The 25895-nt window shown below is 48.9% G+C and overlaps 46 non-coding genes across 46 annotated transcripts; all 46 read left to right on the forward strand.

Annotated features, from left to right (window-relative positions):
* The first annotated feature begins 521 nt into the window (after positions 1-521).
* Trnak-uuu (transfer RNA lysine (anticodon UUU)) lies at positions 522-594 on the forward strand. Its single transcript has one exon. It is a non-coding gene; the product is annotated as a tRNA-Lys (tRNA).
* Positions 595-731: 137 nt separating this feature from the next.
* Trnas-cga (transfer RNA serine (anticodon CGA)) lies at positions 732-813 on the forward strand. Its single transcript has one exon. It is a non-coding gene; the product is annotated as a tRNA-Ser (tRNA).
* Positions 814-1521: 708 nt separating this feature from the next.
* On the forward strand, positions 1522-1603 carry Trnas-uga (transfer RNA serine (anticodon UGA)). Its single transcript has one exon. It is a non-coding gene; the product is annotated as a tRNA-Ser (tRNA).
* Positions 1604-2187: 584 nt separating this feature from the next.
* Trnaf-gaa (transfer RNA phenylalanine (anticodon GAA)) lies at positions 2188-2260 on the forward strand. The gene has a single exon. It is a non-coding gene; the product is annotated as a tRNA-Phe (tRNA).
* A 536-nt stretch (positions 2261-2796) lies between these two features.
* Positions 2797-2869, forward strand: Trnak-uuu (transfer RNA lysine (anticodon UUU)). The gene has a single exon. It is a non-coding gene; the product is annotated as a tRNA-Lys (tRNA).
* Positions 2870-3006: 137 nt separating this feature from the next.
* Trnas-cga (transfer RNA serine (anticodon CGA)) lies at positions 3007-3088 on the forward strand. Its single transcript has one exon. It is a non-coding gene; the product is annotated as a tRNA-Ser (tRNA).
* A 708-nt stretch (positions 3089-3796) lies between these two features.
* Trnas-uga (transfer RNA serine (anticodon UGA)) lies at positions 3797-3878 on the forward strand. Its single transcript has one exon. It is a non-coding gene; the product is annotated as a tRNA-Ser (tRNA).
* Positions 3879-4462: 584 nt separating this feature from the next.
* On the forward strand, positions 4463-4535 carry Trnaf-gaa (transfer RNA phenylalanine (anticodon GAA)). Its single transcript has one exon. It is a non-coding gene; the product is annotated as a tRNA-Phe (tRNA).
* A 536-nt stretch (positions 4536-5071) lies between these two features.
* On the forward strand, positions 5072-5144 carry Trnak-uuu (transfer RNA lysine (anticodon UUU)). The gene has a single exon. It is a non-coding gene; the product is annotated as a tRNA-Lys (tRNA).
* Positions 5145-5281: 137 nt separating this feature from the next.
* Trnas-cga (transfer RNA serine (anticodon CGA)) lies at positions 5282-5363 on the forward strand. Its single transcript has one exon. It is a non-coding gene; the product is annotated as a tRNA-Ser (tRNA).
* Positions 5364-6060: 697 nt separating this feature from the next.
* On the forward strand, positions 6061-6142 carry Trnas-uga (transfer RNA serine (anticodon UGA)). Its single transcript has one exon. It is a non-coding gene; the product is annotated as a tRNA-Ser (tRNA).
* A 584-nt stretch (positions 6143-6726) lies between these two features.
* On the forward strand, positions 6727-6799 carry Trnaf-gaa (transfer RNA phenylalanine (anticodon GAA)). Its single transcript has one exon. It is a non-coding gene; the product is annotated as a tRNA-Phe (tRNA).
* A 536-nt stretch (positions 6800-7335) lies between these two features.
* Trnak-uuu (transfer RNA lysine (anticodon UUU)) lies at positions 7336-7408 on the forward strand. Its single transcript has one exon. It is a non-coding gene; the product is annotated as a tRNA-Lys (tRNA).
* A 137-nt stretch (positions 7409-7545) lies between these two features.
* Positions 7546-7627, forward strand: Trnal-caa (transfer RNA leucine (anticodon CAA)). Its single transcript has one exon. It is a non-coding gene; the product is annotated as a tRNA-Leu (tRNA).
* Positions 7628-8335: 708 nt separating this feature from the next.
* On the forward strand, positions 8336-8417 carry Trnas-uga (transfer RNA serine (anticodon UGA)). Its single transcript has one exon. It is a non-coding gene; the product is annotated as a tRNA-Ser (tRNA).
* Positions 8418-9001: 584 nt separating this feature from the next.
* Positions 9002-9074, forward strand: Trnaf-gaa (transfer RNA phenylalanine (anticodon GAA)). Its single transcript has one exon. It is a non-coding gene; the product is annotated as a tRNA-Phe (tRNA).
* A 536-nt stretch (positions 9075-9610) lies between these two features.
* Trnak-uuu (transfer RNA lysine (anticodon UUU)) lies at positions 9611-9683 on the forward strand. The gene has a single exon. It is a non-coding gene; the product is annotated as a tRNA-Lys (tRNA).
* A 137-nt stretch (positions 9684-9820) lies between these two features.
* Positions 9821-9902, forward strand: Trnas-cga (transfer RNA serine (anticodon CGA)). Its single transcript has one exon. It is a non-coding gene; the product is annotated as a tRNA-Ser (tRNA).
* Positions 9903-10610: 708 nt separating this feature from the next.
* Trnas-uga (transfer RNA serine (anticodon UGA)) lies at positions 10611-10692 on the forward strand. Its single transcript has one exon. It is a non-coding gene; the product is annotated as a tRNA-Ser (tRNA).
* Positions 10693-11276: 584 nt separating this feature from the next.
* On the forward strand, positions 11277-11349 carry Trnal-gag (transfer RNA leucine (anticodon GAG)). The gene has a single exon. It is a non-coding gene; the product is annotated as a tRNA-Leu (tRNA).
* Positions 11350-11885: 536 nt separating this feature from the next.
* On the forward strand, positions 11886-11958 carry Trnak-uuu (transfer RNA lysine (anticodon UUU)). The gene has a single exon. It is a non-coding gene; the product is annotated as a tRNA-Lys (tRNA).
* Positions 11959-12095: 137 nt separating this feature from the next.
* Trnas-cga (transfer RNA serine (anticodon CGA)) lies at positions 12096-12177 on the forward strand. Its single transcript has one exon. It is a non-coding gene; the product is annotated as a tRNA-Ser (tRNA).
* Positions 12178-12885: 708 nt separating this feature from the next.
* Positions 12886-12967, forward strand: Trnas-uga (transfer RNA serine (anticodon UGA)). The gene has a single exon. It is a non-coding gene; the product is annotated as a tRNA-Ser (tRNA).
* A 584-nt stretch (positions 12968-13551) lies between these two features.
* Trnaf-gaa (transfer RNA phenylalanine (anticodon GAA)) lies at positions 13552-13624 on the forward strand. The gene has a single exon. It is a non-coding gene; the product is annotated as a tRNA-Phe (tRNA).
* Positions 13625-14160: 536 nt separating this feature from the next.
* Trnak-uuu (transfer RNA lysine (anticodon UUU)) lies at positions 14161-14233 on the forward strand. The gene has a single exon. It is a non-coding gene; the product is annotated as a tRNA-Lys (tRNA).
* Positions 14234-14370: 137 nt separating this feature from the next.
* On the forward strand, positions 14371-14452 carry Trnas-cga (transfer RNA serine (anticodon CGA)). Its single transcript has one exon. It is a non-coding gene; the product is annotated as a tRNA-Ser (tRNA).
* A 708-nt stretch (positions 14453-15160) lies between these two features.
* Trnas-uga (transfer RNA serine (anticodon UGA)) lies at positions 15161-15242 on the forward strand. The gene has a single exon. It is a non-coding gene; the product is annotated as a tRNA-Ser (tRNA).
* Positions 15243-15826: 584 nt separating this feature from the next.
* Positions 15827-15899, forward strand: Trnaf-gaa (transfer RNA phenylalanine (anticodon GAA)). The gene has a single exon. It is a non-coding gene; the product is annotated as a tRNA-Phe (tRNA).
* Positions 15900-16435: 536 nt separating this feature from the next.
* Positions 16436-16508, forward strand: Trnak-uuu (transfer RNA lysine (anticodon UUU)). The gene has a single exon. It is a non-coding gene; the product is annotated as a tRNA-Lys (tRNA).
* A 137-nt stretch (positions 16509-16645) lies between these two features.
* On the forward strand, positions 16646-16727 carry Trnas-cga (transfer RNA serine (anticodon CGA)). Its single transcript has one exon. It is a non-coding gene; the product is annotated as a tRNA-Ser (tRNA).
* Positions 16728-17435: 708 nt separating this feature from the next.
* Trnas-uga (transfer RNA serine (anticodon UGA)) lies at positions 17436-17517 on the forward strand. The gene has a single exon. It is a non-coding gene; the product is annotated as a tRNA-Ser (tRNA).
* Positions 17518-18101: 584 nt separating this feature from the next.
* Positions 18102-18174, forward strand: Trnaf-gaa (transfer RNA phenylalanine (anticodon GAA)). The gene has a single exon. It is a non-coding gene; the product is annotated as a tRNA-Phe (tRNA).
* Positions 18175-18710: 536 nt separating this feature from the next.
* Trnak-uuu (transfer RNA lysine (anticodon UUU)) lies at positions 18711-18783 on the forward strand. Its single transcript has one exon. It is a non-coding gene; the product is annotated as a tRNA-Lys (tRNA).
* Positions 18784-18920: 137 nt separating this feature from the next.
* Positions 18921-19002, forward strand: Trnas-cga (transfer RNA serine (anticodon CGA)). The gene has a single exon. It is a non-coding gene; the product is annotated as a tRNA-Ser (tRNA).
* A 708-nt stretch (positions 19003-19710) lies between these two features.
* On the forward strand, positions 19711-19792 carry Trnas-uga (transfer RNA serine (anticodon UGA)). The gene has a single exon. It is a non-coding gene; the product is annotated as a tRNA-Ser (tRNA).
* Positions 19793-20376: 584 nt separating this feature from the next.
* Trnaf-gaa (transfer RNA phenylalanine (anticodon GAA)) lies at positions 20377-20449 on the forward strand. The gene has a single exon. It is a non-coding gene; the product is annotated as a tRNA-Phe (tRNA).
* Positions 20450-20985: 536 nt separating this feature from the next.
* On the forward strand, positions 20986-21058 carry Trnak-uuu (transfer RNA lysine (anticodon UUU)). The gene has a single exon. It is a non-coding gene; the product is annotated as a tRNA-Lys (tRNA).
* A 137-nt stretch (positions 21059-21195) lies between these two features.
* On the forward strand, positions 21196-21277 carry Trnas-cga (transfer RNA serine (anticodon CGA)). The gene has a single exon. It is a non-coding gene; the product is annotated as a tRNA-Ser (tRNA).
* Positions 21278-21985: 708 nt separating this feature from the next.
* On the forward strand, positions 21986-22067 carry Trnas-uga (transfer RNA serine (anticodon UGA)). Its single transcript has one exon. It is a non-coding gene; the product is annotated as a tRNA-Ser (tRNA).
* Positions 22068-22651: 584 nt separating this feature from the next.
* Trnaf-gaa (transfer RNA phenylalanine (anticodon GAA)) lies at positions 22652-22724 on the forward strand. The gene has a single exon. It is a non-coding gene; the product is annotated as a tRNA-Phe (tRNA).
* Positions 22725-23260: 536 nt separating this feature from the next.
* Positions 23261-23333, forward strand: Trnak-uuu (transfer RNA lysine (anticodon UUU)). The gene has a single exon. It is a non-coding gene; the product is annotated as a tRNA-Lys (tRNA).
* Positions 23334-23470: 137 nt separating this feature from the next.
* Positions 23471-23552, forward strand: Trnas-cga (transfer RNA serine (anticodon CGA)). Its single transcript has one exon. It is a non-coding gene; the product is annotated as a tRNA-Ser (tRNA).
* A 708-nt stretch (positions 23553-24260) lies between these two features.
* Trnas-uga (transfer RNA serine (anticodon UGA)) lies at positions 24261-24342 on the forward strand. The gene has a single exon. It is a non-coding gene; the product is annotated as a tRNA-Ser (tRNA).
* A 584-nt stretch (positions 24343-24926) lies between these two features.
* On the forward strand, positions 24927-24999 carry Trnaf-gaa (transfer RNA phenylalanine (anticodon GAA)). Its single transcript has one exon. It is a non-coding gene; the product is annotated as a tRNA-Phe (tRNA).
* Positions 25000-25535: 536 nt separating this feature from the next.
* Trnak-uuu (transfer RNA lysine (anticodon UUU)) lies at positions 25536-25608 on the forward strand. The gene has a single exon. It is a non-coding gene; the product is annotated as a tRNA-Lys (tRNA).
* A 137-nt stretch (positions 25609-25745) lies between these two features.
* Positions 25746-25827, forward strand: Trnas-cga (transfer RNA serine (anticodon CGA)). Its single transcript has one exon. It is a non-coding gene; the product is annotated as a tRNA-Ser (tRNA).
* The last annotated feature ends 68 nt before the right edge of the window (positions 25828-25895 follow it).

The following is a 25895-nucleotide window of genomic DNA, read 5'->3' on the forward strand; positions in this document are numbered from 1 at the left end:
GCTGATGCCAATGGAATTGCTCCGAGTCTGTGATGATGTAGGTACAGCCGATAACAAAAATGACTCTATCCTGTAACTGTTCAGGTTGTCTAGTGCTTGCCGTAAGAGGAACACAGTAGGCAACTCCCTGAGAAGTAAGAAAATACGAAAAGTCCTACCGACTGCGTTCCTTTTTTTGTGTCAGGAGGTGAAGAACGTCTCCAACGGAAGCGTGAAATGAGCGAAAACGTGGGAAGCATTGCATTCGAAATGCTTGTGAAATTTCCAATTACTCAGTGAGTGTCGACAAAACACGTAAATCCTCTACTCCAACGTATGAGACCTAACGACTGCTGCGGTTTGTTTTTGCATTGTGTGTCAGCATTCTTCGATAGTCTGCTACGAGCTTAGCGCGACACGTTTGTAGACAGCATTCAGGCGACGTTTAATTAGTAACAGCTCCATGCAGCGATAGCACAGCTGTGAAGGACATGAGTCAATGTACAGCTGTGCATCGTGGGATGTTCTCTATTGTCGTGTGAGCCCGGATAGCTCAGTCGGTAGAGCATTAGGCTTTTAACCTAAGGGTCCAGGGTTCAAGTCCCTGTTCGGGCGGAAATTTTAATACTTTGGTAGCGATTCCTCTGGTAGCGGTGGAAACACTACGGAAAAGAATGCAGCTACGCCGTTTTCTGATGCCACATAGCTTTAAACCGTAGAAGTTGCATGTGTCGGAGAACCTCGACCTACGGGCAGTCGTGGCCGAGTGGTTAAGGCGTCTGACTCGAAATCAGATTCCCTCTGGGAGCGTAGGTTCGAATCCTACCGGCTGCGTGCGATTTTGCGTAAAGAGGAGCAAATATTTTCACACACGTGAACGCGGTTGCAAACCGATGGCGCCATCTTCAACAAGACGAAAATTTCCGTTTAACAATACTGAGTGTCGCGACGGCTGCTGCTTACTGTGGCTACCGGTTTTCCTCTCACTGACGCTGGGACTGCAGAAAGCCGTCGCAGGCCCACGAGTGCGCTCCCGTCATTTTCTCGCGTCGACGCCGAGTTCGTGAGTACACAGACGTGCTTGGAAGCGTTGGACAGAGCCAACATTCATTTCTCTCTTTTTTAAGAATCGCAATTCAGTCATTCGAGTGCGGAAAAAGCAATGGTGCAGCGTTTCTTTTCTTAAGATCTCGCAGCTACTTGCAAGTATGTCGACCACTTAAGACGACAGAAAACTAGCGTCAGCGGTGCGTCAGTGGGAAGTCGGTGAAGTCGCCATTGGAGCCATAAGCCAGTAATTACGTCATGCGAATCACTCGCACGCCACGCAGCTGTACGATAGCTCAGTCGGTAGAGCGTTTGATTTTCAACCAAAGGGTGTTGGGTTCAACGCCATGTCTAGGCGAAAATTAATACACTTTCGTAACGGCTAATGTGCTGACAATGGAAACACTACAGAAAAGAGTGAGGCCACGCCGCTTTCTGCCATTGGATTGCTTCTAAAGGTGCACTTTCACGTGTCGGAAGACGCTACTGCTACCGGCAGTCGTGGCCGAGTGGTTAAGGCGTCTGACTTGAAATCAGATTCCCTCTGGGAGCGTAGGTTCGAGTCCTGCCGACTGCGGAAATTTTGTAGCTCTCAAAAGATGGGCGTTCAGCTGCATTCTAGCAGTTGCGTCACTACTAAACACGTGGGTCGCCGGCAATGTGCAGTATTATTGGCTGCAGCGCTACAGTCGCACCCAGAAGCCACAGCTCATCGCCTCGTCACACTGCCGTCCACCAGGTGTGAGTGCAAGTGTCGCCTCTCTGGGCAGTGCAGATGTGTCCATTTTAGCTTGCAGACAATTACGTGTAGCAATTTATGAGCTAACGCAAGTCAAATGTTTTAGCGTGTGTATCTGCTAGATACTGCCTCTCACATGGTAGAGAGGCTCACTCCTTCTTGTGTCTCGTTCTCTGCACACGAGTTGCACGTGGCATCGATATAGCAAAGGTTTTCTAGAGAAAGCGAAGTCAATATTACATGAATCGAGTCGACATGTTTGCTTCTTACGATGATGGAATCAGAAGAAATGTGTGTGGTACTTCACTGCATCTGCTGCTCGCCTTTCAGCGTCCCTATGTCTTATCAGACGAAGATGACTGTGAAATTGGCGGCGATTCAGAGGTTAACGAAGACGCGCAAATCTGCGGACTTACGTGTGAGCCGAAATAGCTCAGTTGGGAGAGCGTTAGACTGAAGATCTAAAGGTCCCTGGTTCGATCCCGGGTTTCGGCAAGCGTATGTTTTGAAGCTGATGCCAATGGAATTGCTCCGAGTCTGTGATGATGTAGGTACAGCCGATAACAAAAATGACTCTATCCTGTAACTGTTCAGGTTGTCTAGTGCTTGCCGTAAGAGGAACACAGTAGGCAACTCCCTGAGAAGTAAGAAAATACGAAAAGTCCTACCGACTGCGTTCCTTTTTTTGTGTCAGGAGGTGAAGAACGTCTCCAACGGAAGCGTGAAATGAGCGAAAACGTGGGAAGCATTGCATTCGAAATGCTTGTGAAATTTCCAATTACTCAGTGAGTGTCGACAAAACACGTAAATCCTCTACTCCAACGTATGAGACCTAACGACTGCTGCGGTTTGTTTTTGCATTGTGTGTCAGCATTCTTCGATAGTCTGCTACGAGCTTAGCGCGACACGTTTGTAGACAGCATTCAGGCGACGTTTAATTAGTAACAGCTCCATGCAGCGATAGCACAGCTGTGAAGGACATGAGTCAATGTACAGCTGTGCATCGTGGGATGTTCTCTGCTGTCGTGTGAGCCCGGATAGCTCAGTCGGTAGAGCATTAGGCTTTTAACCTAAGGGTCCAGGGTTCAAGTCCCTGTTCGGGCGGAAATTTTAATACTTTGGTAGCGATTCCTCTGGTAGCGGTGGAAACACTACGGAAAAGAATGCAGCTACGCCGTTTTCTGATGCCACATAGCTTTAAACCGTAGAAGTTGCATGTGTCGGAGAACCTCGACCTACGGGCAGTCGTGGCCGAGTGGTTAAGGCGTCTGACTCGATATCAGATTCCCTCTGGGAGCGTAGGTTCGAATCCTACCGGCTGCGTGCGATTTTGCGTAAAGAGGAGCAAATATTTTCACACACGTGAACGCGGTTGCAAACCGATGGCGCCATCTTCAACAAGACGAAAATTTCCGTTTAACAATACTGAGTGTCGCGACGGCTGCTGCTTACTGTGGCTACCGGTTTTCCTCTCACTGACGCTGGGACTGCAGAAAGCCGTCGCAGGCCCACGAGTGCGCTCCCGTCATTTTCTCGCGTCGACGCCGAGTTCGTGAGTACACAGACGTGCTTGGAAGCGTTGGACAGAGCCAACATTCATTTCTCTCTTTTTTAAGAATCGCAATTCAGTCATTCGAGTGCGGAAAAAGCAATGGTGCAGCGTTTCTTTTCTTAAGATCTCGCAGCTACTTGCAAGTATGTCGACCACTTAAGACGACAGAAAACTAGCGTCAGCGGTGCGTCAGTGGGAAGTCGGTGAAGTCGCCATTGGAGCCATAAGCCAGTAATTACGTCATGCGAATCACTCGCACGCCACGCAGCTGTACGATAGCTCAGTCGGTAGAGCGTTTGATTTTCAACCAAAGGGTGTTGGGTTCAACGCCACGTCTAGGCGAAAATTAATACACTTTCGTAACGGCTAATGTGCTGGCAATGGAAACACTACAGAAAAGAGTGAGGCCACGCCGCTTTCTGCCATTGGATTGCTTCTAAAGGTGCACTTTCACGTGTCGGAAGACGCTACTGCTACCGGCAGTCGTGGCCGAGTGGTTAAGGCGTCTGACTTGAAATCAGATTCCCTCTGGGAGCGTAGGTTCGAGTCCTGCCGACTGCGGAAATTTTGTAGCTCTCAAAAGATGGGCGTTCAGCTGCATTCTAGCAGTTGCGTCACTACTAAACACGTGGGTCGCCGGCAATGTGCAGTATTATTGGCTGCAGCGCTACAGTCGCACCCAGAAGCCACAGCTCATCGCCTCGTCACACTGCCGTCCACCAGGTGTGAGTGCAAGTGTCGCCTCTCTGGGCAGTGCAGATGTGTCCATTTTAGCTTGCAGACAATTACGTGTAGCAATTTATGAGCTAACGCAAGTCAAATGTTTTAGCGTGTGTATCTGCTAGATACTGCCTCTCACATGGTAGAGAGGCTCACTCCTTCTTGTGTCTCGTTCTCTGCACACGAGTTGCACGTGGCATCGATATAGCAAAGGTTTTCTAGAGAAAGCGAAGTCAATATTACATGAATCGAGTCGACATGTTTGCTTCTTACGATGATGGAATCAGAAGAAATGTGTGTGGTACTTCACTGCATCTGCTGCTCGCCTTTCAGCGTCCCTATGTCTTATCAGACGAAGATGACTGTGAAATTGGCGGCGATTCAGAGGTTAACGAAGACGCGCAAATCTGCGGACTTACGTGTGAGCCGAAATAGCTCAGTTGGGAGAGCGTTAGACTGAAGATCTAAAGGTCCCTGGTTCGATCCCGGGTTTCGGCAAGCGTATGTTTTGAAGCTGATGCCAATGGAATTGCTCCGAGTCTGTGATGATGTAGGTACAGCCGATAACAAAAATGACTCTATCCTGTAACTGTTCAGGTTGTCTAGTGCTTGCCGTAAGAGGAACACAGTAGGCAACTCCCTGAGAAGTAAGAAAATACGAAAAGTCCTACCGACTGCGTTCCTTTTTTTGTGTCAGGAGGTGAAGAACGTCTCCAACGGAAGCGTGAAATGAGCGAAAACGTGGGAAGCATTGCATTCGAAATGCTTGTGAAATTTCCAATTACTCAGTGAGTGTCGACAAAACACGTAAATCCTCTACTCCAACGTATGAGACCTAACGACTGCTGCGGTTTGTTTTTGCATTGTGTGTCAGCATTCTTCGATAGTCTGCTACGAGCTTAGCGCGACACGTTTGTAGACAGCATTCAGGCGACGTTTAATTAGTAACAGCTCCATGCAGCGATAGCACAGCTGTGAAGGACATGAGTCAATGTACAGCTGTGCATCGTGGGATGTTCTCTATTGTCGTGTGAGCCCGGATAGCTCAGTCGGTAGAGCATTAGGCTTTTAACCTAAGGGTCCAGGGTTCAAGTCCCTGTTCGGGCGGAAATTTTAATACTTTGGTAGCGATTCCTCTGGTAGCGGTGGAAACACTACGGAAAAGAATGCAGCTACGCCGTTTTCTGATGCCACATAGCTTTAAACCGTAGAAGTTGCATGTGTCGGAGAACCTCGACCTACGGGCAGTCGTGGCCGAGTGGTTAAGGCGTCTGACTCGAAATCAGATTCCCTCTGGGAGCGTAGGTTCGAATCCTACCGGCTGCGTGCGATTTTGCGTAAAGAGGAGCAAATATTTTCACACACGTGAACGCGGTTGCAAACCGATGGCGCCATCTTCAACAAGACGAAAATTTCCGTTTAACAATACTGAGTGTCGCGACGGCTGCTGCTTACTGTGGCTACCGGTTTTCCTCTCACTGACGCTGGGACTGCAGAAAGCCGTCGCAGGCCCACGAGTGCGCTCCCGTCATTTTCTCGCGTCGACGCCGAGTTCGTGAGTACACAGACGTGCTTGGAAGCGTTGGACAGAGCCAACATTCATTTCTCTCTTTTTTAAGAATCGCAATTCAGTCATTCGAGTGCGGAAAAAGCAATGGTGCAGCGTTTCTTTTCTTAAGATCTCGCAGCTACTTGCAAGTATGTCGACCACTTAAGACGACAGAAAACTAGCGTCAGTGGGAAGTCGGTGAAGTCGCCATTGGAGCCATAAGCCAGTAATTACGTCATGCGAATCACTCGCACGCCACGCAGCTGTACGATAGCTCAGTCGGTAGAGCGTTTGATTTTCAACCAAAGGGTGTTGGGTTCAACGCCATGTCTAGGCGAAAATTAATACACTTTCGTAACGGCTAATGTGCTGACAATGGAAACACTACAGAAAAGAGTGAGGCCACGCCGCTTTCTGCCATTGGATTGCTTCTAAAGGTGCACTTTCACGTGTCGGAAGACGCTACTGCTACCGGCAGTCGTGGCCGAGTGGTTAAGGCGTCTGACTTGAAATCAGATTCCCTCTGGGAGCGTAGGTTCGAGTCCTGCCGACTGCGGAAATTTTGTAGCTCTCAAAAGATGGGCGTTCAGCTGCATTCTAGCAGTTGCGTCACTACTAAACACGTGGGTCGCCGGCAATGTGCAGTATTATTGGCTGCAGCGCTACAGTCGCACCCAGAAGCCACAGCTCATCGCCTCGTCACACTGCCGTCCACCAGGTGTGAGTGCAAGTGTCGCCTCTCTGGGCAGTGCAGATGTGTCCATTTTAGCTTGCAGACAATTACGTGTAGCAATTTATGAGCTAACGCAAGTCAAATGTTTTAGCGTGTGTATCTGCTAGATACTGCCTCTCACATGGTAGAGAGGCTCACTCCTTCTTGTGTCTCGTTCTCTGCACACGAGTTGCACGTGGCATCGATATAGCAAAGGTTTTCTAGAGAAAGCGAAGTCAATATTACATGAATCGAGTCGACATGTTTGCTTCTTACGATGATGGAATCAGAAGAAATGTGTGTGGTACTTCACTGCATCTGCTGCTCGCCTTTCAGCGTCCCTATGTCTTATCAGACGAAGATGACTGTGAAATTGGCGGCGATTCAGAGGTTAACGAAGACGCGCAAATCTGCGGACTTACGTGTGAGCCGAAATAGCTCAGTTGGGAGAGCGTTAGACTGAAGATCTAAAGGTCCCTGGTTCGATCCCGGGTTTCGGCAAGCGTATGTTTTGAAGCTGATGCCAATGGAATTGCTCCGAGTCTGTGATGATGTAGGTACAGCCGATAACAAAAATGACTCTATCCTGTAACTGTTCAGGTTGTCTAGTGCTTGCCGTAAGAGGAACACAGTAGGCAACTCCCTGAGAAGTAAGAAAATACGAAAAGTCCTACCGACTGCGTTCCTTTTTTTGTGTCAGGAGGTGAAGAACGTCTCCAACGGAAGCGTGAAATGAGCGAAAACGTGGGAAGCATTGCATTCGAAATGCTTGTGAAATTTCCAATTACTCAGTGAGTGTCGACAAAACACGTAAATCCTCTACTCCAACGTATGAGACCTAACGACTGCTGCGGTTTGTTTTTGCATTGTGTGTCAGCATTCTTCGATAGTCTGCTACGAGCTTAGCGCGACACGTTTGTAGACAGCATTCAGGCGACGTTTAATTAGTAACAGCTCCATGCAGCGATAGCACAGCTGTGAAGGACATGAGTCAATGTACAGCTGTGCATCGTGGGATGTTCTCTGCTGTCGTGTGAGCCCGGATAGCTCAGTCGGTAGAGCATTAGGCTTTTAACCTAAGGGTCCAGGGTTCAAGTCCCTGTTCGGGCGGAAATTTTAATACTTTGGTAGCGATTCCTCTGGTAGCGGTGGAAACACTACGGAAAAGAATGCAGCTACGCCGTTTTCTGATGCCACATAGCTTTAAACCGTAGAAGTTGCATGTGTCGGAGAACCTCGACCTACGGGCAGTCGTGGCCGAGTGGTTAAGGCGTCTGACTCAAAATCAGATTCCCTCTGGGAGCGTAGGTTCGAATCCTACCGGCTGCGTGCGATTTTGCGTAAAGAGGAGCAAATATTTTCACACACGTGAACGCGGTTGCAAACCAATGGCGCCATCTTCAACAAGACGAAAATTTCCGTTTAACAATACTGAGTGTCGCGACGGCTGCTGCTTACTGTGGCTACCGGTTTTCCTCTCACTGACGCTGGGACTGCAGAAAGCCGTCGCAGGCCCACGAGTGCGCTCCCGTCATTTTCTCGCGTCGACGCCGAGTTCGTGAGTACACAGACGTGCTTGGAAGCGTTGGACAGAGCCAACATTCATTTCTCTCTTTTTTAAGAATCGCAATTCAGTCATTCGAGTGCGGAAAAAGCAATGGTGCAGCGTTTCTTTTCTTAAGATCTCGCAGCTACTTGCAAGTATGTCGACCACTTAAGACGACAGAAAACTAGCGTCAGCGGTGCGTCAGTGGGAAGTCGGTGAAGTCGCCATTGGAGCCATAAGCCAGTAATTACGTCATGCGAATCACTCGCACGCCACGCAGCTGTACGATAGCTCAGTCGGTAGAGCGTTTGATTTTCAACCAAAGGGTGTTGGGTTCAACGCCATGTCTAGGCGAAAATTAATACACTTTCGTAACGGCTAATGTGCTGGCAATGGAAACACTACAGAAAAGAGTGAGGCCACGCCGCTTTCTGCCATTGGATTGCTTCTAAAGGTGCACTTTCACGTGTCGGAAGACGCTACTGCTACCGGCAGTCGTGGCCGAGTGGTTAAGGCGTCTGACTTGAAATCAGATTCCCTCTGGGAGCGTAGGTTCGAGTCCTGCCGACTGCGGAAATTTTGTAGCTCTCAAAAGATGGGCGTTCAGCTGCATTCTAGCAGTTGCGTCACTACTAAACACGTGGGTCGCCGGCAATGTGCAGTATTATTGGCTGCAGCGCTACAGTCGCACCCAGAAGCCACAGCTCATCGCCTCGTCACACTGCCGTCCACCAGGTGTGAGTGCAAGTGTCGCCTCTCTGGGCAGTGCAGATGTGTCCATTTTAGCTTGCAGACAATTACGTGTAGCAATTTATGAGCTAACGCAAGTCAAATGTTTTAGCGTGTGTATCTGCTAGATACTGCCTCTCACATGGTAGAGAGGCTCACTCCTTCTTGTGTCTCGTTCTCTGCACACGAGTTGCACGTGGCATCGATATAGCAAAGGTTTTCTAGAGAAAGCGAAGTCAATATTACATGAATCGAGTCGACATGTTTGCTTCTTACGATGATGGAATCAGAAGAAATGTGTGTGGTACTTCACTGCATCTGCTGCTCGCCTTTCAGCGTCCCTATGTCTTATCAGACGAAGATGACTGTGAAATTGGCGGCGATTCAGAGGTTAACGAAGACGCGCAAATCTGCGGACTTACGTGTGAGCCGAAATAGCTCAGTTGGGAGAGCGTTAGACTGAAGATCTAAAGGTCCCTGGTTCGATCCCGGGTTTCGGCAAGCGTATGTTTTGAAGCTGATGCCAATGGAATTGCTCCGAGTCTGTGATGATGTAGGTACAGCCGATAACAAAAATGACTCTATCCTGTAACTGTTCAGGTTGTCTAGTGCTTGCCGTAAGAGGAACACAGTAGGCAACTCCCTGAGAAGTAAGAAAATACGAAAAGTCCTACCGACTGCGTTCCTTTTTTTGTGTCAGGAGGTGAAGAACGTCTCCAACGGAAGCGTGAAATGAGCGAAAACGTGGGAAGCATTGCATTCGAAATGCTTGTGAAATTTCCAATTACTCAGTGAGTGTCGACAAAACACGTAAATCCTCTACTCCAACGTATGAGACCTAACGACTGCTGCGGTTTGTTTTTGCATTGTGTGTCAGCATTCTTCGATAGTCTGCTACGAGCTTAGCGCGACACGTTTGTAGACAGCATTCAGGCGACGTTTAATTAGTAACAGCTCCATGCAGCGATAGCACAGCTGTGAAGGACATGAGTCAATGTACAGCTGTGCATCGTGGGATGTTCTCTATTGTCGTGTGAGCCCGGATAGCTCAGTCGGTAGAGCATTAGGCTTTTAACCTAAGGGTCCAGGGTTCAAGTCCCTGTTCGGGCGGAAATTTTAATACTTTGGTAGCGATTCCTCTGGTAGCGGTGGAAACACTACGGAAAAGAATGCAGCTACGCCGTTTTCTGATGCCACATAGCTTTAAACCGTAGAAGTTGCATGTGTCGGAGAACCTCGACCTACGGGCAGTCGTGGCCGAGTGGTTAAGGCGTCTGACTCGAAATCAGATTCCCTCTGGGAGCGTAGGTTCGAATCCTACCGGCTGCGTGCGATTTTGCGTAAAGAGGAGCAAATATTTTCACACACGTGAACGCGGTTGCAAACCGATGGCGCCATCTTCAACAAGACGAAAATTTCCGTTTAACAATACTGAGTGTCGCGACGGCTGCTGCTTACTGTGGCTACCGGTTTTCCTCTCACTGACGCTGGGACTGCAGAAAGCCGTCGCAGGCCCACGAGTGCGCTCCCGTCATTTTCTCGCGTCGACGCCGAGTTCGTGAGTACACAGACGTGCTTGGAAGCGTTGGACAGAGCCAACATTCATTTCTCTCTTTTTTAAGAATCGCAATTCAGTCATTCGAGTGCGGAAAAAGCAATGGTGCAGCGTTTCTTTTCTTAAGATCTCGCAGCTACTTGCAAGTATGTCGACCACTTAAGACGACAGAAAACTAGCGTCAGCGGTGCGTCAGTGGGAAGTCGGTGAAGTCGCCATTGGAGCCATAAGCCAGTAATTACGTCATGCGAATCACTCGCACGCCACGCAGCTGTACGATAGCTCAGTCGGTAGAGCGTTTGATTTTCAACCAAAGGGTGTTGGGTTCAACGCCATGTCTAGGCGAAAATTAATACACTTTCGTAACGGCTAATGTGCTGACAATGGAAACACTACAGAAAAGAGTGAGGCCACGCCGCTTTCTGCCATTGGATTGCTTCTAAAGGTGCACTTTCACGTGTCGGAAGACGCTACTGCTACCGGCAGTCGTGGCCGAGTGGTTAAGGCGTCTGACTTGAAATCAGATTCCCTCTGGGAGCGTAGGTTCGAGTCCTGCCGACTGCGGAAATTTTGTAGCTCTCAAAAGATGGGCGTTCAGCTGCATTCTAGCAGTTGCGTCACTACTAAACACGTGGGTCGCCGGCAATGTGCAGTATTATTGGCTGCAGCGCTACAGTCGCACCCAGAAGCCACAGCTCATCGCCTCGTCACACTGCCGTCCACCAGGTGTGAGTGCAAGTGTCGCCTCTCTGGGCAGTGCAGATGTGTCCATTTTAGCTTGCAGACAATTACGTGTAGCAATTTATGAGCTAACGCAAGTCAAATGTTTTAGCGTGTGTATCTGCTAGATACTGCCTCTCACATGGTAGAGAGGCTCACTCCTTCTTGTGTCTCGTTCTCTGCACACGAGTTGCACGTGGCATCGATATAGCAAAGGTTTTCTAGAGAAAGCGAAGTCAATATTACATGAATCGAGTCGACATGTTTGCTTCTTACGATGATGGAATCAGAAGAAATGTGTGTGGTACTTCACTGCATCTGCTGCTCGCCTTTCAGCGTCCCTATGTCTTATCAGACGAAGATGACTGTGAAATTGGCGGCGATTCAGAGGTTAACGAAGACGCGCAAATCTGCGGACTTACGTGTGAGCCGAAATAGCTCAGTTGGGAGAGCGTTAGACTGAGGATCTAAAGGTCCCTGGTTCGATCCCGGGTTTCGGCAAGCGTATGTTTTGAAGCTGATGCCAATGGAATTGCTCCGAGTCTGTGATGATGTAGGTACAGCCGATAACAAAAATGACTCTATCCTGTAACTGTTCAGGTTGTCTAGTGCTTGCCGTAAGAGGAACACAGTAGGCAACTCCCTGAGAAGTAAGAAAATACGAAAAGTCCTACCGACTGCGTTCCTTTTTTTGTGTCAGGAGGTGAAGAACGTCTCCAACGGAAGCGTGAAATGAGCGAAAACGTGGGAAGCATTGCATTCGAAATGCTTGTGAAATTTCCAATTACTCAGTGAGTGTCGACAAAACACGTAAATCCTCTACTCCAACGTATGAGACCTAACGACTGCTGCGGTTTGTTTTTGCATTGTGTGTCAGCATTCTTCGATAGTCTGCTACGAGCTTAGCGCGACACGTTTGTAGACAGCATTCAGGCGACGTTTAATTAGTAACAGCTCCATGCAGCGATAGCACAGCTGTGAAGGACATGAGTCAATGTACAGCTGTGCATCGTGGGATGTTCTCTATTGTCGTGTGAGCCCGGATAGCTCAGTCGGTAGAGCATTAGGCTTTTAACCTAAGGGTCCAGGGTTCAAGTCCCTGTTCGGGCGGAAATTTTAATACTTTGGTAGCGATTCCTCTGGTAGCGGTGGAAACACTACGGAAAAGAATGCAGCTACGCCGTTTTCTGATGCCACATAGCTTTAAACCGTAGAAGTTGCATGTGTCGGAGAACCTCGACCTACGGGCAGTCGTGGCCGAGTGGTTAAGGCGTCTGACTCGAAATCAGATTCCCTCTGGGAGCGTAGGTTCGAATCCTACCGGCTGCGTGCGATTTTGCGTAAAGAGGAGCAAATATTTTCACACACGTGAACGCGGTTGCAAACCGATGGCGCCATCTTCAACAAGACGAAAATTTCCGTTTAACAATACTGAGTGTCGCGACGGCTGCTGCTTACTGTGGCTACCGGTTTTCCTCTCACTGACGCTGGGACTGCAGAAAGCCGTCGCAGGCCCACGAGTGCGCTCCCGTCATTTTCTCGCGTCGACGCCGAGTTCGTGAGTACACAGACGTGCTTGGAAGCGTTGGACAGAGCCAACATTCATTTCTCTCTTTTTTAAGAATCGCAATTCAGTCATTCGAGTGCGGAAAAAGCAATGGTGCAGCGTTTCTTTTCTTAAGATCTCGCAGCTACTTGCAAGTATGTCGACCACTTAAGACGACAGAAAACTAGCGTCAGCGGTGCGTCAGTGGGAAGTCGGTGAAGTCGCCATTGGAGCCATAAGCCAGTAATTACGTCATGCGAATCACTCGCACGCCACGCAGCTGTACGATAGCTCAGTCGGTAGAGCGTTTGATTTTCAACCAAAGGGTGTTGGGTTCAACGCCATGTCTAGGCGAAAATTAATACACTTTCGTAACGGCTAATGTGCTGGCAATGGAAACACTACAGAAAAGAGTGAGGCCACGCCGCTTTCTGCCATTGGATTGCTTCTAAAGGTGCACTTTCACGTGTCGGAAGACGCTACTGCTACCGGCAGTCGTGGCCGAGTGGTTAAGGCGTCTGACTTGAAATCAGATTCCCTCTGGGAGCGTAGGTTCGAGTCCTGCCGACTGCGGAAATTTTGTAGCTCTCAAAAGATGGGCGTTCAGCTGCATTCTAGCAGTTGCGTCACTACTAAACACGTGGGTCGCCGGCAATGTGCAGTATTATTGGCTGCAGCGCTACAGTCGCACCCAGAAGCCACAGCTCATCGCCTCGTCACACTGCCGTCCACCAGGTGTGAGTGCAAGTGTCGCCTCTCTGGGCAGTGCAGATGTGTCCATTTTAGCTTGCAGACAATTACGTGTAGCAATTTATGAGCTAACGCAAGTCAAATGTTTTAGCGTGTGTATCTGCTAGATACTGCCTCTCACATGGTAGAGAGGCTCACTCCTTCTTGTGTCTCGTTCTCTGCACACGAGTTGCACGTGGCATCGATATAGCAAAGGTTTTCTAGAGAAAGCGAAGTCAATATTACATGAATCGAGTCGACATGTTTGCTTCTTACGATGATGGAATCAGAAGAAATGTGTGTGGTACTTCACTGCATCTGCTGCTCGCCTTTCAGCGTCCCTATGTCTTATCAGACGAAGATGACTGTGAAATTGGCGGCGATTCAGAGGTTAACGAAGACGCGCAAATCTGCGGACTTACGTGTGAGCCGAAATAGCTCAGTTGGGAGAGCGTTAGACTGAAGATCTAAAGGTCCCTGGTTCGATCCCGGGTTTCGGCAAGCGTATGTTTTGAAGCTGATGCCAATGGAATTGCTCCGAGTCTGTGATGATGTAGGTACAGCCGATAACAAAAATGACTCTATCCTGTAACTGTTCAGGTTGTCTAGTGCTTGCCGTAAGAGGAACACAGTAGGCAACTCCCTGAGAAGTAAGAAAATACGAAAAGTCCTACCGACTGCGTTCCTTTTTTTGTGTCAGGAGGTGAAGAACGTCTCCAACGGAAGCGTGAAATGAGCGAAAACGTGGGAAGCATTGCATTCGAAATGCTTGTGAAATTTCCAATTACTCAGTGAGTGTCGACAAAACACGTAAATCCTCTACTCCAACGTATGAGACCTAACGACTGCTGCGGTTTGTTTTTGCATTGTGTGTCAGCATTCTTCGATAGTCTGCTACGAGCTTAGCGCGACACGTTTGTAGACAGCATTCAGGCGACGTTTAATTAGTAACAGCTCCATGCAGCGATAGCACAGCTGTGAAGGACATGAGTCAATGTACAGCTGTGCATCGTGGGATGTTCTCTATTGTCGTGTGAGCCCGGATAGCTCAGTCGGTAGAGCATTAGGCTTTTAACCTAAGGGTCCAGGGTTCAAGTCCCTGTTCGGGCGGAAATTTTAATACTTTGGTAGCGATTCCTCTGGTAGCGGTGGAAACACTACGGAAAAGAATGCAGCTACGCCGTTTTCTGATGCCACATAGCTTTAAACCGTAGAAGTTGCATGTGTCGGAGAACCTCGACCTACGGGCAGTCGTGGCCGAGTGGTTAAGGCGTCTGACTCGAAATCAGATTCCCTCTGGGAGCGTAGGTTCGAATCCTACCGGCTGCGTGCGATTTTGCGTAAAGAGGAGCAAATATTTTCACACACGTGAACGCGGTTGCAAACCGATGGCGCCATCTTCAACAAGACGAAAATTTCCGTTTAACAATACTGAGTGTCGCGACGGCTGCTGCTTACTGTGGCTACCGGTTTTCCTCTCACTGACGCTGGGACTGCAGAAAGCCGTCGCAGGCCCACGAGTGCGCTCCCGTCATTTTCTCGCGTCGACGCCGAGTTCGTGAGTACACAGACGTGCTTGGAAGCGTTGGACAGAGCCAACATTCATTTCTCTCTTTTTTAAGAATCGCAATTCAGTCATTCGAGTGCGGAAAAAGCAATGGTGCAGCGTTTCTTTTCTTAAGATCTCGCAGCTACTTGCAAGTATGTCGACCACTTAAGACGACAGAAAACTAGCGTCAGCGGTGCGTCAGTGGGAAGTCGGTGAAGTCGCCATTGGAGCCATAAGCCAGTAATTACGTCATGCGAATCACTCGCACGCCACGCAGCTGTACGATAGCTCAGTCGGTAGAGCGTTTGATTTTCAACCAAAGGGTGTTGGGTTCAACGCCATGTCTAGGCGAAAATTAATACACTTTCGTAACGGCTAATGTGCTGGCAATGGAAACACTACAGAAAAGAGTGAGGCCACGCCGCTTTCTGCCATTGGATTGCTTCTAAAGGTGCACTTTCACGTGTCGGAAGACGCTACTGCTACCGGCAGTCGTGGCCGAGTGGTTAAGGCGTCTGACTTGAAATCAGATTCCCTCTGGTAGCGTAGGTTCGAGTCCTGCCGACTGCGGAAATTTTGTAGCTCTCAAAAGATGGGCGTTCAGCTGCATTCTAGCAGTTGCGTCACTACTAAACACGTGGGTCGCCGGCAATGTGCAGTATTATTGGCTGCAGCGCTACAGTCGCACCCAGAAGCCACAGCTCATCGCCTCGTCACACTGCCGTCCACCAGGTGTGAGTGCAAGTGTCGCCTCTCTGGGCAGTGCAGATGTGTCCATTTTAGCTTGCAGACAATTACGTGTAGCAATTTATGAGCTAACGCAAGTCAAATGTTTTAGCGTGTGTATCTGCTAGATACTGCCTCTCACATGGTAGAGAGGCTCACTCCTTCTTGTGTCTCGTTCTCTGCACACGAGTTGCACGTGGCATCGATATAGCAAAGGTTTTCTAGAGAAAGCGAAGTCAATATTACATGAATCGAGTCGACATGTTTGCTTCTTACGATGATGGAATCAGAAGAAATGTGTGTGGTACTTCACTGCATCTGCTGCTCGCCTTTCAGCGTCCCTATGTCTTATCAGACGAAGATGACTGTGAAATTGGCGGCGATTCAGAGGTTAACGAAGACGCGCAAATCTGCGGACTTACGTGTGAGCCGAAATAGCTCAGTTGGGAGAGCGTTAGACTGAAGATCTAAAGGTCCCTGGTTCGATCCCGGGTTTCGGCAAGCGTATGTTTTGAAGCTGATGCCAATGGAATTGCTCCGAGTCTGTGATGATGTAGGTACAGCCGATAACAAAAATGACTCTATCCTGTAACTGTTCAGGTTGTCTAGTGCTTGCCGTAAGAGGAACACAGTAGGCAACTCCCTGAGAAGTAAGAAAATACGAAAAGTCCTACCGACTGCGTTCCTTTTTTTGTGTCAGGAGGTGAAGAACGTCTCCAACGGAAGCGTGAAATGAGCGAAAACGTGGGAAGCATTGCATTCGAAATGCTTGTGAAATTTCCAATTACTCAGTGAGTGTCGACAAAACACGTAAATCCTCTACTCCAACGTATGAGACCTAACGACTGCTGCGGTTTGTTTTTGCATTGTGTGTCAGCATTCTTCGATAGTCTGCTACGAGCTTAGCGCGACACGTTTGTAGACAGCATTCAGGCGACGTTTAATTAGTAACAGCTCCATGCAGCGATAGCACAGCTGTGAAGGACATGAGTCAATGTACAGCTGTGCATCGTGGGATGTTCTCTATTGTCGTGTGAGCCCGGATAGCTCAGTCGGTAGAGCATTAGGCTTTTAACCTAAGGGTCCAGGGTTCAAGTCCCTGTTCGGGCGGAAATTTTAATACTTTGGTAGCGATTCCTCTGGTAGCGGTGGAAACACTACGGAAAAGAATGCAGCTACGCCGTTTTCTGATGCCACATAGCTTTAAACCGTAGAAGTTGCATGTGTCGGAGAACCTCGACCTACGGGCAGTCGTGGCCGAGTGGTTAAGGCGTCTGACTCGAAATCAGATTCCCTCTGGGAGCGTAGGTTCGAATCCTACCGGCTGCGTGCGATTTTGCGTAAAGAGGAGCAAATATTTTCACACACGTGAACGCGGTTGCAAACCGATGGCGCCATCTTCAACAAGACGAAAATTTCCGTTTAACAATACTGAGTGTCGCGACGGCTGCTGCTTACTGTGGCTACCGGTTTTCCTCTCACTGACGCTGGGACTGCAGAAAGCCGTCGCAGGCCCACGAGTGCGCTCCCGTCATTTTCTCGCGTCGACGCCGAGTTCGTGAGTACACAGACGTGCTTGGAAGCGTTGGACAGAGCCAACATTCATTTCTCTCTTTTTTAAGAATCGCAATTCAGTCATTCGAGTGCGGAAAAAGCAATGGTGCAGCGTTTCTTTTCTTAAGATCTCGCAGCTACTTGCAAGTATGTCGACCACTTAAGACGACAGAAAACTAGCGTCAGCGGTGCGTCAGTGGGAAGTCGGTGAAGTCGCCATTGGAGCCATAAGCCAGTAATTACGTCATGCGAATCACTCGCACGCCACGCAGCTGTACGATAGCTCAGTCGGTAGAGCGTTTGATTTTCAACCAAAGGGTGTTGGGTTCAACGCCATGTCTAGGCGAAAATTAATACACTTTCGTAACGGCTAATGTGCTGACAATGGAAACACTACAGAAAAGAGTGAGGCCACGCCGCTTTCTGCCATTGGATTGCTTCTAAAGGTGCACTTTCACGTGTCGGAAGACGCTACTGCTACCGGCAGTCGTGGCCGAGTGGTTAAGGCGTCTGACTTGAAATCAGATTCCCTCTGGGAGCGTAGGTTCGAGTCCTGCCGACTGCGGAAATTTTGTAGCTCTCAAAAGATGGGCGTTCAGCTGCATTCTAGCAGTTGCGTCACTACTAAACACGTGGGTCGCCGGCAATGTGCAGTATTATTGGCTGCAGCGCTACAGTCGCACCCAGAAGCCACAGCTCATCGCCTCGTCACACTGCCGTCCACCAGGTGTGAGTGCAAGTGTCGCCTCTCTGGGCAGTGCAGATGTGTCCATTTTAGCTTGCAGACAATTACGTGTAGCAATTTATGAGCTAACGCAAGTCAAATGTTTTAGCGTGTGTATCTGCTAGATACTGCCTCTCACATGGTAGAGAGGCTCACTCCTTCTTGTGTCTCGTTCTCTGCACACGAGTTGCACGTGGCATCGATATAGCAAAGGTTTTCTAGAGAAAGCGAAGTCAATATTACATGAATCGAGTCGACATGTTTGCTTCTTACGATGATGGAATCAGAAGAAATGTGTGTGGTACTTCACTGCATCTGCTGCTCGCCTTTCAGCGTCCCTATGTCTTATCAGACGAAGATGACTGTGAAATTGGCGGCGATTCAGAGGTTAACGAAGACGCGCAAATCTGCGGACTTACGTGTGAGCCGAAATAGCTCAGTTGGGAGAGCGTTAGACTGAAGATCTAAAGGTCCCTGGTTCGATCCCGGGTTTCGGCAAGCGTATGTTTTGAAGCTGATGCCAATGGAATTGCTCCGAGTCTGTGATGATGTAGGTACAGCCGATAACAAAAATGACTCTATCCTGTAACTGTTCAGGTTGTCTAGTGCTTGCCGTAAGAGGAACACAGTAGGCAACTCCCTGAGAAGTAAGAAAATACGAAAAGTCCTACCGACTGCGTTCCTTTTTTTGTGTCAGGAGGTGAAGAACGTCTCCAACGGAAGCGTGAAATGAGCGAAAACGTGGGAAGCATTGCATTCGAAATGCTTGTGAAATTTCCAATTACTCAGTGAGTGTCGACAAAACACGTAAATCCTCTACTCCAACGTATGAGACCTAACGACTGCTGCGGTTTGTTTTTGCATTGTGTGTCAGCATTCTTCGATAGTCTGCTACGAGCTTAGCGCGACACGTTTGTAGACAGCATTCAGGCGACGTTTAATTAGTAACAGCTCCATGCAGCGATAGCACAGCTGTGAAGGACATGAGTCAATGTACAGCTGTGCATCGTGGGATGTTCTCTATTGTCGTGTGAGCCCGGATAGCTCAGTCGGTAGAGTATTAGGCTTTTAACCTAAGGGTCCAGGGTTCAAGTCCCTGTTCGGGCGGAAATTTTAATACTTTGGTAGCGATTCCTCTGGTAGCGGTGGAAACACTACGGAAAAGAATGCAGCTACGCCGTTTTCTGATGCCACATAGCTTTAAACCGTAGAAGTTGCATGTGTCGGAGAACCTCGACCTACGGGCAGTCGTGGCCGAGTGGTTAAGGCGTCTGACTCGAAATCAGATTCCCTCTGGGAGCGTAGGTTCGAATCCTACCGGCTGCGTGCGATTTTGCGTAAAGAGGAGCAAATATTTTCACACACGTGAACGCGGTTGCAAACCGATGGCGCCATCTTCAACAAGACGAAAATTTCCGTTTAACAATACTGAGTGTCGCGACGGCTGCTGCTTACTGTGGCTACCGGTTTTCCTCTCACTGACGCTGGGACTGCAGAAAGCCGTCGCAGGCCCACGAGTGCGCTCCCGTCATTTTCTCGCGTCGACGCCGAGTTCGTGAGTACACAGACGTGCTTGGAAGCGTTGGACAGAGCCAACATTCATTTCTCTCTTTTTTAAGAATCGCAATTCAGTCATTCGAGTGCGGAAAAAGCAATGGTGCAGCGTTTCTTTTCTTAAGATCTCGCAGCTACTTGCAAGTATGTCGACCACTTAAGACGACAGAAAACTAGCGTCAGCGGTGCGTCAGTGGGAAGTCGGTGAAGTCGCCATTGGAGCCATAAGCCAGTAATTACGTCATGCGAATCACTCGCACGCCACGCAGCTGTACGATAGCTCAGTCGGTAGAGCGTTTGATTTTCAACCAAAGGGTGTTGGGTTCAACGCCATGTCTAGGCGAAAATTAATACACTTTCGTAACGGCTAATGTGCTGGCAATGGAAACACTACAGAAAAGAGTGAGGCCACGCCGCTTTCTGCCATTGGATTGCTTCTAAAGGTGCACTTTCACGTGTCGGAAGACGCTACTGCTACCGGCAGTCGTGGCCGAGTGGTTAAGGCGTCTGACTTGAAATCAGATTCCCTCTGGTAGCGTAGGTTCGAGTCCTGCCGACTGCGGAAATTTTGTAGCTCTCAAAAGATGGGCGTTCAGCTGCATTCTAGCAGTTGCGTCACTACTAAACACGTGGGTCGCCGGCAATGTGCAGTATTATTGGCTGCAGCGCTACAGTCGCACCCAGAAGCCACAGCTCATCGCCTCGTCACACTGCCGTCCACCAGGTGTGAGTGCAAGTGTCGCCTCTCTGGGCAGTGCAGATGTGTCCATTTTAGCTTGCAGACAATTACGTGTAGCAATTTATGAGCTAACGCAAGTCAAATGTTTTAGCGTGTGTATCTGCTAGATACTGCCTCTCACATGGTAGAGAGGCTCACTCCTTCTTGTGTCTCGTTCTCTGCACACGAGTTGCACGTGGCATCGATATAGCAAAGGTTTTCTAGAGAAAGCGAAGTCAATATTACATGAATCGAGTCGACATGTTTGCTTCTTACGATGATGGAATCAGAAGAAATGTGTGTGGTACTTCACTGCATCTGCTGCTCGCCTTTCAGCGTCCCTATGTCTTATCAGACGAAGATGACTGTGAAATTGGCGGCGATTCAGAGGTTAACGAAGACGCGCAAATCTGCGGACTTACGTGTGAGCCGAAATAGCTCAGTTGGGAGAGCGTTAGACTGAAGATCTAAAGGTCCCTGGTTCGATCCCGGGTTTCGGCAAGCGTATGTTTTGAAGCTGATGCCAATGGAATTGCTCCGAGTCTGTGATGATGTAGGTACAGCCGATAACAAAAATGACTCTATCCTGTAACTGTTCAGGTTGTCTAGTGCTTGCCGTAAGAGGAACACAGTAGGCAACTCCCTGAGAAGTAAGAAAATACGAAAAGTCCTACCGACTGCGTTCCTTTTTTTGTGTCAGGAGGTGAAGAACGTCTCCAACGGAAGCGTGAAATGAGCGAAAACGTGGGAAGCATTGCATTCGAAATGCTTGTGAAATTTCCAATTACTCAGTGAGTGTCGACAAAACACGTAAATCCTCTACTCCAACGTATGAGACCTAACGACTGCTGCGGTTTGTTTTTGCATTGTGTGTCAGCATTCTTCGATAGTCTGCTACGAGCTTAGCGCGACACGTTTGTAGACAGCATTCAGGCGACGTTTAATTAGTAACAGCTCCATGCAGCGATAGCACAGCTGTGAAGGACATGAGTCAATGTACAGCTGTGCATCGTGGGATGTTCTCTATTGTCGTGTGAGCCCGGATAGCTCAGTCGGTAGAGCATTAGGCTTTTAACCTAAGGGTCCAGGGTTCAAGTCCCTGTTCGGGCGGAAATTTTAATACTTTGGTAGCGATTCCTCTGGTAGCGGTGGAAACACTACGGAAAAGAATGCAGCTACGCCGTTTTCTGATGCCACATAGCTTTAAACCGTAGAAGTTGCATGTGTCGGAGAACCTCGACCTACGGGCAGTCGTGGCCGAGTGGTTAAGGCGTCTGACTCGAAATCAGATTCCCTCTGGGAGCGTAGGTTCGAATCCTACCGGCTGCGTGCGATTTTGCGTAAAGAGGAGCAAATATTTTCACACACGTGAACGCGGTTGCAAACCGATGGCGCCATCTTCAACAAGACGAAAATTTCCGTTTAACAATACTGAGTGTCGCGACGGCTGCTGCTTACTGTGGCTACCGGTTTTCCTCTCACTGACGCTGGGACTGCAGAAAGCCGTCGCAGGCCCACGAGTGCGCTCCCGTCATTTTCTCGCGTCGACGCCGAGTTCGTGAGTACACAGACGTGCTTGGAAGCGTTGGACAGAGCCAACATTCATTTCTCTCTTTTTTAAGAATCGCAATTCAGTCATTCGAGTGCGGAAAAAGCAATGGTGCAGCGTTTCTTTTCTTAAGATCTCGCAGCTACTTGCAAGTATGTCGACCACTTAAGACGACAGAAAACTAGCGTCAGCGGTGCGTCAGTGGGAAGTCGGTGAAGTCGCCATTGGAGCCATAAGCCAGTAATTACGTCATGCGAATCACTCGCACGCCACGCAGCTGTACGATAGCTCAGTCGGTAGAGCGTTTGATTTTCAACCAAAGGGTGTTGGGTTCAACGCCATGTCTAGGCGAAAATTAATACACTTTCGTAACGGCTAATGTGCTGACAATGGAAACACTACAGAAAAGAGTGAGGCCACGCCGCTTTCTGCCATTGGATTGCTTCTAAAGGTGCACTTTCACGTGTCGGAAGACGCTACTGCTACCGGCAGTCGTGGCCGAGTGGTTAAGGCGTCTGACTTGAAATCAGATTCCCTCTGGGAGCGTAGGTTCGAGTCCTGCCGACTGCGGAAATTTTGTAGCTCTCAAAAGATGGGCGTTCAGCTGCATTCTAGCAGTTGCGTCACTACTAAACACGTGGGTCGCCGGCAATGTGCAGTATTATTGGCTGCAGCGCTACAGTCGCACCCAGAAGCCACAGCTCATCGCCTCGTCACACTGCCGTCCACCAGGTGTGAGTGCAAGTGTCGCCTCTCTGGGCAGTGCAGATGTGTCCATTTTAGCTTGCAGACAATTACGTGTAGCAATTTATGAGCTAACGCAAGTCAAATGTTTTAGCGTGTGTATCTGCTAGATACTGCCTCTCACATGGTAGAGAGGCTCACTCCTTCTTGTGTCTCGTTCTCTGCACACGAGTTGCACGTGGCATCGATATAGCAAAGGTTTTCTAGAGAAAGCGAAGTCAATATTACATGAATCGAGTCGACATGTTTGCTTCTTACGATGATGGAATCAGAAGAAATGTGTGTGGTACTTCACTGCATCTGCTGCTCGCCTTTCAGCGTCCCTATGTCTTATCAGACGAAGATGACTGTGAAATTGGCGGCGATTCAGAGGTTAACGAAGACGCGCAAATCTGCGGACTTACGTGTGAGCCGAAATAGCTCAGTTGGGAGAGCGTTAGACTGAAGATCTAAAGGTCCCTGGTTCGATCCCGGGTTTCGGCAAGCGTATGTTTTGAAGCTGATGCCAATGGAATTGCTCCGAGTCTGTGATGATGTAGGTACAGCCGATAACAAAAATGACTCTATCCTGTAACTGTTCAGGTTGTCTAGTGCTTGCCGTAAGAGGAACACAGTAGGCAACTCCCTGAGAAGTAAGAAAATACGAAAAGTCCTACCGACTGCGTTCCTTTTTTTGTGTCAGGAGGTGAAGAACGTCTCCAACGGAAGCGTGAAATGAGCGAAAACGTGGGAAGCATTGCATTCGAAATGCTTGTGAAATTTCCAATTACTCAGTGAGTGTCGACAAAACACGTAAATCCTCTACTCCAACGTATGAGACCTAACGACTGCTGCGGTTTGTTTTTGCATTGTGTGTCAGCATTCTTCGATAGTCTGCTACGAGCTTAGCGCGACACGTTTGTAGACAGCATTCAGGCGACGTTTAATTAGTAACAGCTCCATGCAGCGATAGCACAGCTGTGAAGGACATGAGTCAATGTACAGCTGTGCATCGTGGGATGTTCTCTATTGTCGTGTGAGCCCGGATAGCTCAGTCGGTAGAGCATTAGGCTTTTAACCTAAGGGTCCAGGGTTCAAGTCCCTGTTCGGGCGGAAATTTTAATACTTTGGTAGCGATTCCTCTGGTAGCGGTGGAAACACTACGGAAAAGAATGCAGCTACGCCGTTTTCTGATGCCACATAGCTTTAAACCGTAGAAGTTGCATGTGTCGGAGAACCTCGACCTACGGGCAGTCGTGGCCGAGTGGTTAAGGCGTCTGACTCGAAATCAGATTCCCTCTGGGAGCGTAGGTTCGAATCCTACCGGCTGCGTGCGATTTTGCGTAAAGAGGAGCAAATATTTTCACACACGTGAACGCGGTTGCAAACCGATGGCGCCATCTTCAACAAGACGAAAATTTCCGTTTAACAATACTGAGTGTCGCGACGGCTGCTGCTTACTGTGGCTACCGGTTTTCCTCTCACTGACGCTGGGACTGCAGAAAGCCGTCGCAGGCCCACGAGTGCGCTCCCGTCATTTTCTCGCGTCGACGCCGAGTTCGTGAGTACACAGACGTGCTTGGAAGCGTTGGACAGAGCCAACATTCATTTCTCTCTTTTTTAAGAATCGCAATTCAGTCATTCGAGTGCGGAAAAAGCAATGGTGCAGCGTTTCTTTTCTTAAGATCTCGCAGCTACTTGCAAGTATGTCGACCACTTAAGACGACAGAAAACTAGCGTCAGCGGTGCGTCAGTGGGAAGTCGGTGAAGTCGCCATTGGAGCCATAAGCCAGTAATTACGTCATGCGAATCACTCGCACGCCACGCAGCTGTACGATAGCTCAGTCGGTAGAGCGTTTGATTTTCAACCAAAGGGTGTTGGGTTCAACGCCATGTCTAGGCGAAAATTAATACACTTTCGTAACGGCTAATGTGCTGGCAATGGAAACACTACAGAAAAGAGTGAGGCCACGCCGCTTTCTGCCATTGGATTGCTTCTAAAGGTGCACTTTCACGTGTCGGAAGACGCTACTGCTACCGGCAGTCGTGGCCGAGTGGTTAAGGCGTCTGACTTGAAATCAGATTCCCTCTGGTAGCGTAGGTTCGAGTCCTGCCGACTGCGGAAATTTTGTAGCTCTCAAAAGATGGGCGTTCAGCTGCATTCTAGCAGTTGCGTCACTACTAAACACGTGGGTCGCCGGCAATGTGCAGTATTATTGGCTGCAGCGCTACAGTCGCACCCAGAAGCCACAGCTCATCGCCTCGTCACACTGCCGTCCACCAGGTGTGAGTGCAAGTGTCGCCTCTCTGGGCAGTGCAGATGTGTCCATTTTAGCTTGCAGACAATTACGTGTAGCAATTTATGAGCTAACGCAAGTCAAATGTTTTAGCGTGTGTATCTGCTAGATACTGCCTCTCACATGGTAGAGAGGCTCACTCCTTCTTGTGTCTCGTTCTCTGCACACGAGTTGCACGTGGCATCGATATAGCAAAGGTTTTCTAGAGAAAGCGAAGTCAATATTACATGAATCGAGTCGACATGTTTGCTTCTTACGATGATGGAATCAGAAGAAATGTGTGTGGTACTTCACTGCATCTGCTGCTCGCCTTTCAGCGTCCCTATGTCTTATCAGACGAAGATGACTGTGAAATTGGCGGCGATTCAGAGGTTAACGAAGACGCGCAAATCTGCGGACTTACGTGTGAGCCGAAATAGCTCAGTTGGGAGAGCGTTAGACTGAAGATCTAAAGGTCCCTGGTTCGATCCCGGGTTTCGGCAAGCGTATGTTTTGAAGCTGATGCCAATGGAATTGCTCCGAGTCTGTGATGATGTAGGTACAGCCGATAACAAAAATGACTCTATCCTGTAACTGTTCAGGTTGTCTAGTGCTTGCCGTAAGAGGAACACAGTAGGCAACTCCCTGAGAAGTAAGAAAATACGAAAAGTCCTACCGACTGCGTTCCTTTTTTTGTGTCAGGAGGTGAAGAACGTCTCCAACGGAAGCGTGAAATGAGCGAAAACGTGGGAAGCATTGCATTCGAAATGCTTGTGAAATTTCCAATTACTCAGTGAGTGTCGACAAAACACGTAAATCCTCTACTCCAACGTATGAGACCTAACGACTGCTGCGGTTTGTTTTTGCATTGTGTGTCAGCATTCTTCGATAGTCTGCTACGAGCTTAGCGCGACACGTTTGTAGACAGCATTCAGGCGACGTTTAATTAGTAACAGCTCCATGCAGCGATAGCACAGCTGTGAAGGACATGAGTCAATGTACAGCTGTGCATCGTGGGATGTTCTCTATTGTCGTGTGAGCCCGGATAGCTCAGTCGGTAGAGCATTAGGCTTTTAACCTAAGGGTCCAGGGTTCAAGTCCCTGTTCGGGCGGAAATTTTAATACTTTGGTAGCGATTCCTCTGGTAGCGGTGGAAACACTACGGAAAAGAATGCAGCTACGCCGTTTTCTGATGCCACATAGCTTTAAACCGTAGAAGTTGCATGTGTCGGAGAACCTCGACCTACGGGCAGTCGTGGCCGAGTGGTTAAGGCGTCTGACTCGAAATCAGATTCCCTCTGGGAGCGTAGGTTCGAATCCTACCGGCTGCGTGCGATTTTGCGTAAAGAGGAGCAAATATTTTCACACACGTGAACGCGGTTGCAAACCGATGGCGCCA

This window comes from Schistocerca gregaria, unplaced genomic scaffold (genome assembly GCF_023897955.1).
Source record: "Schistocerca gregaria isolate iqSchGreg1 unplaced genomic scaffold, iqSchGreg1.2 ptg000318l, whole genome shotgun sequence".
Classification (NCBI taxonomy): Eukaryota; Metazoa; Arthropoda; class Insecta; order Orthoptera; family Acrididae; genus Schistocerca; species Schistocerca gregaria.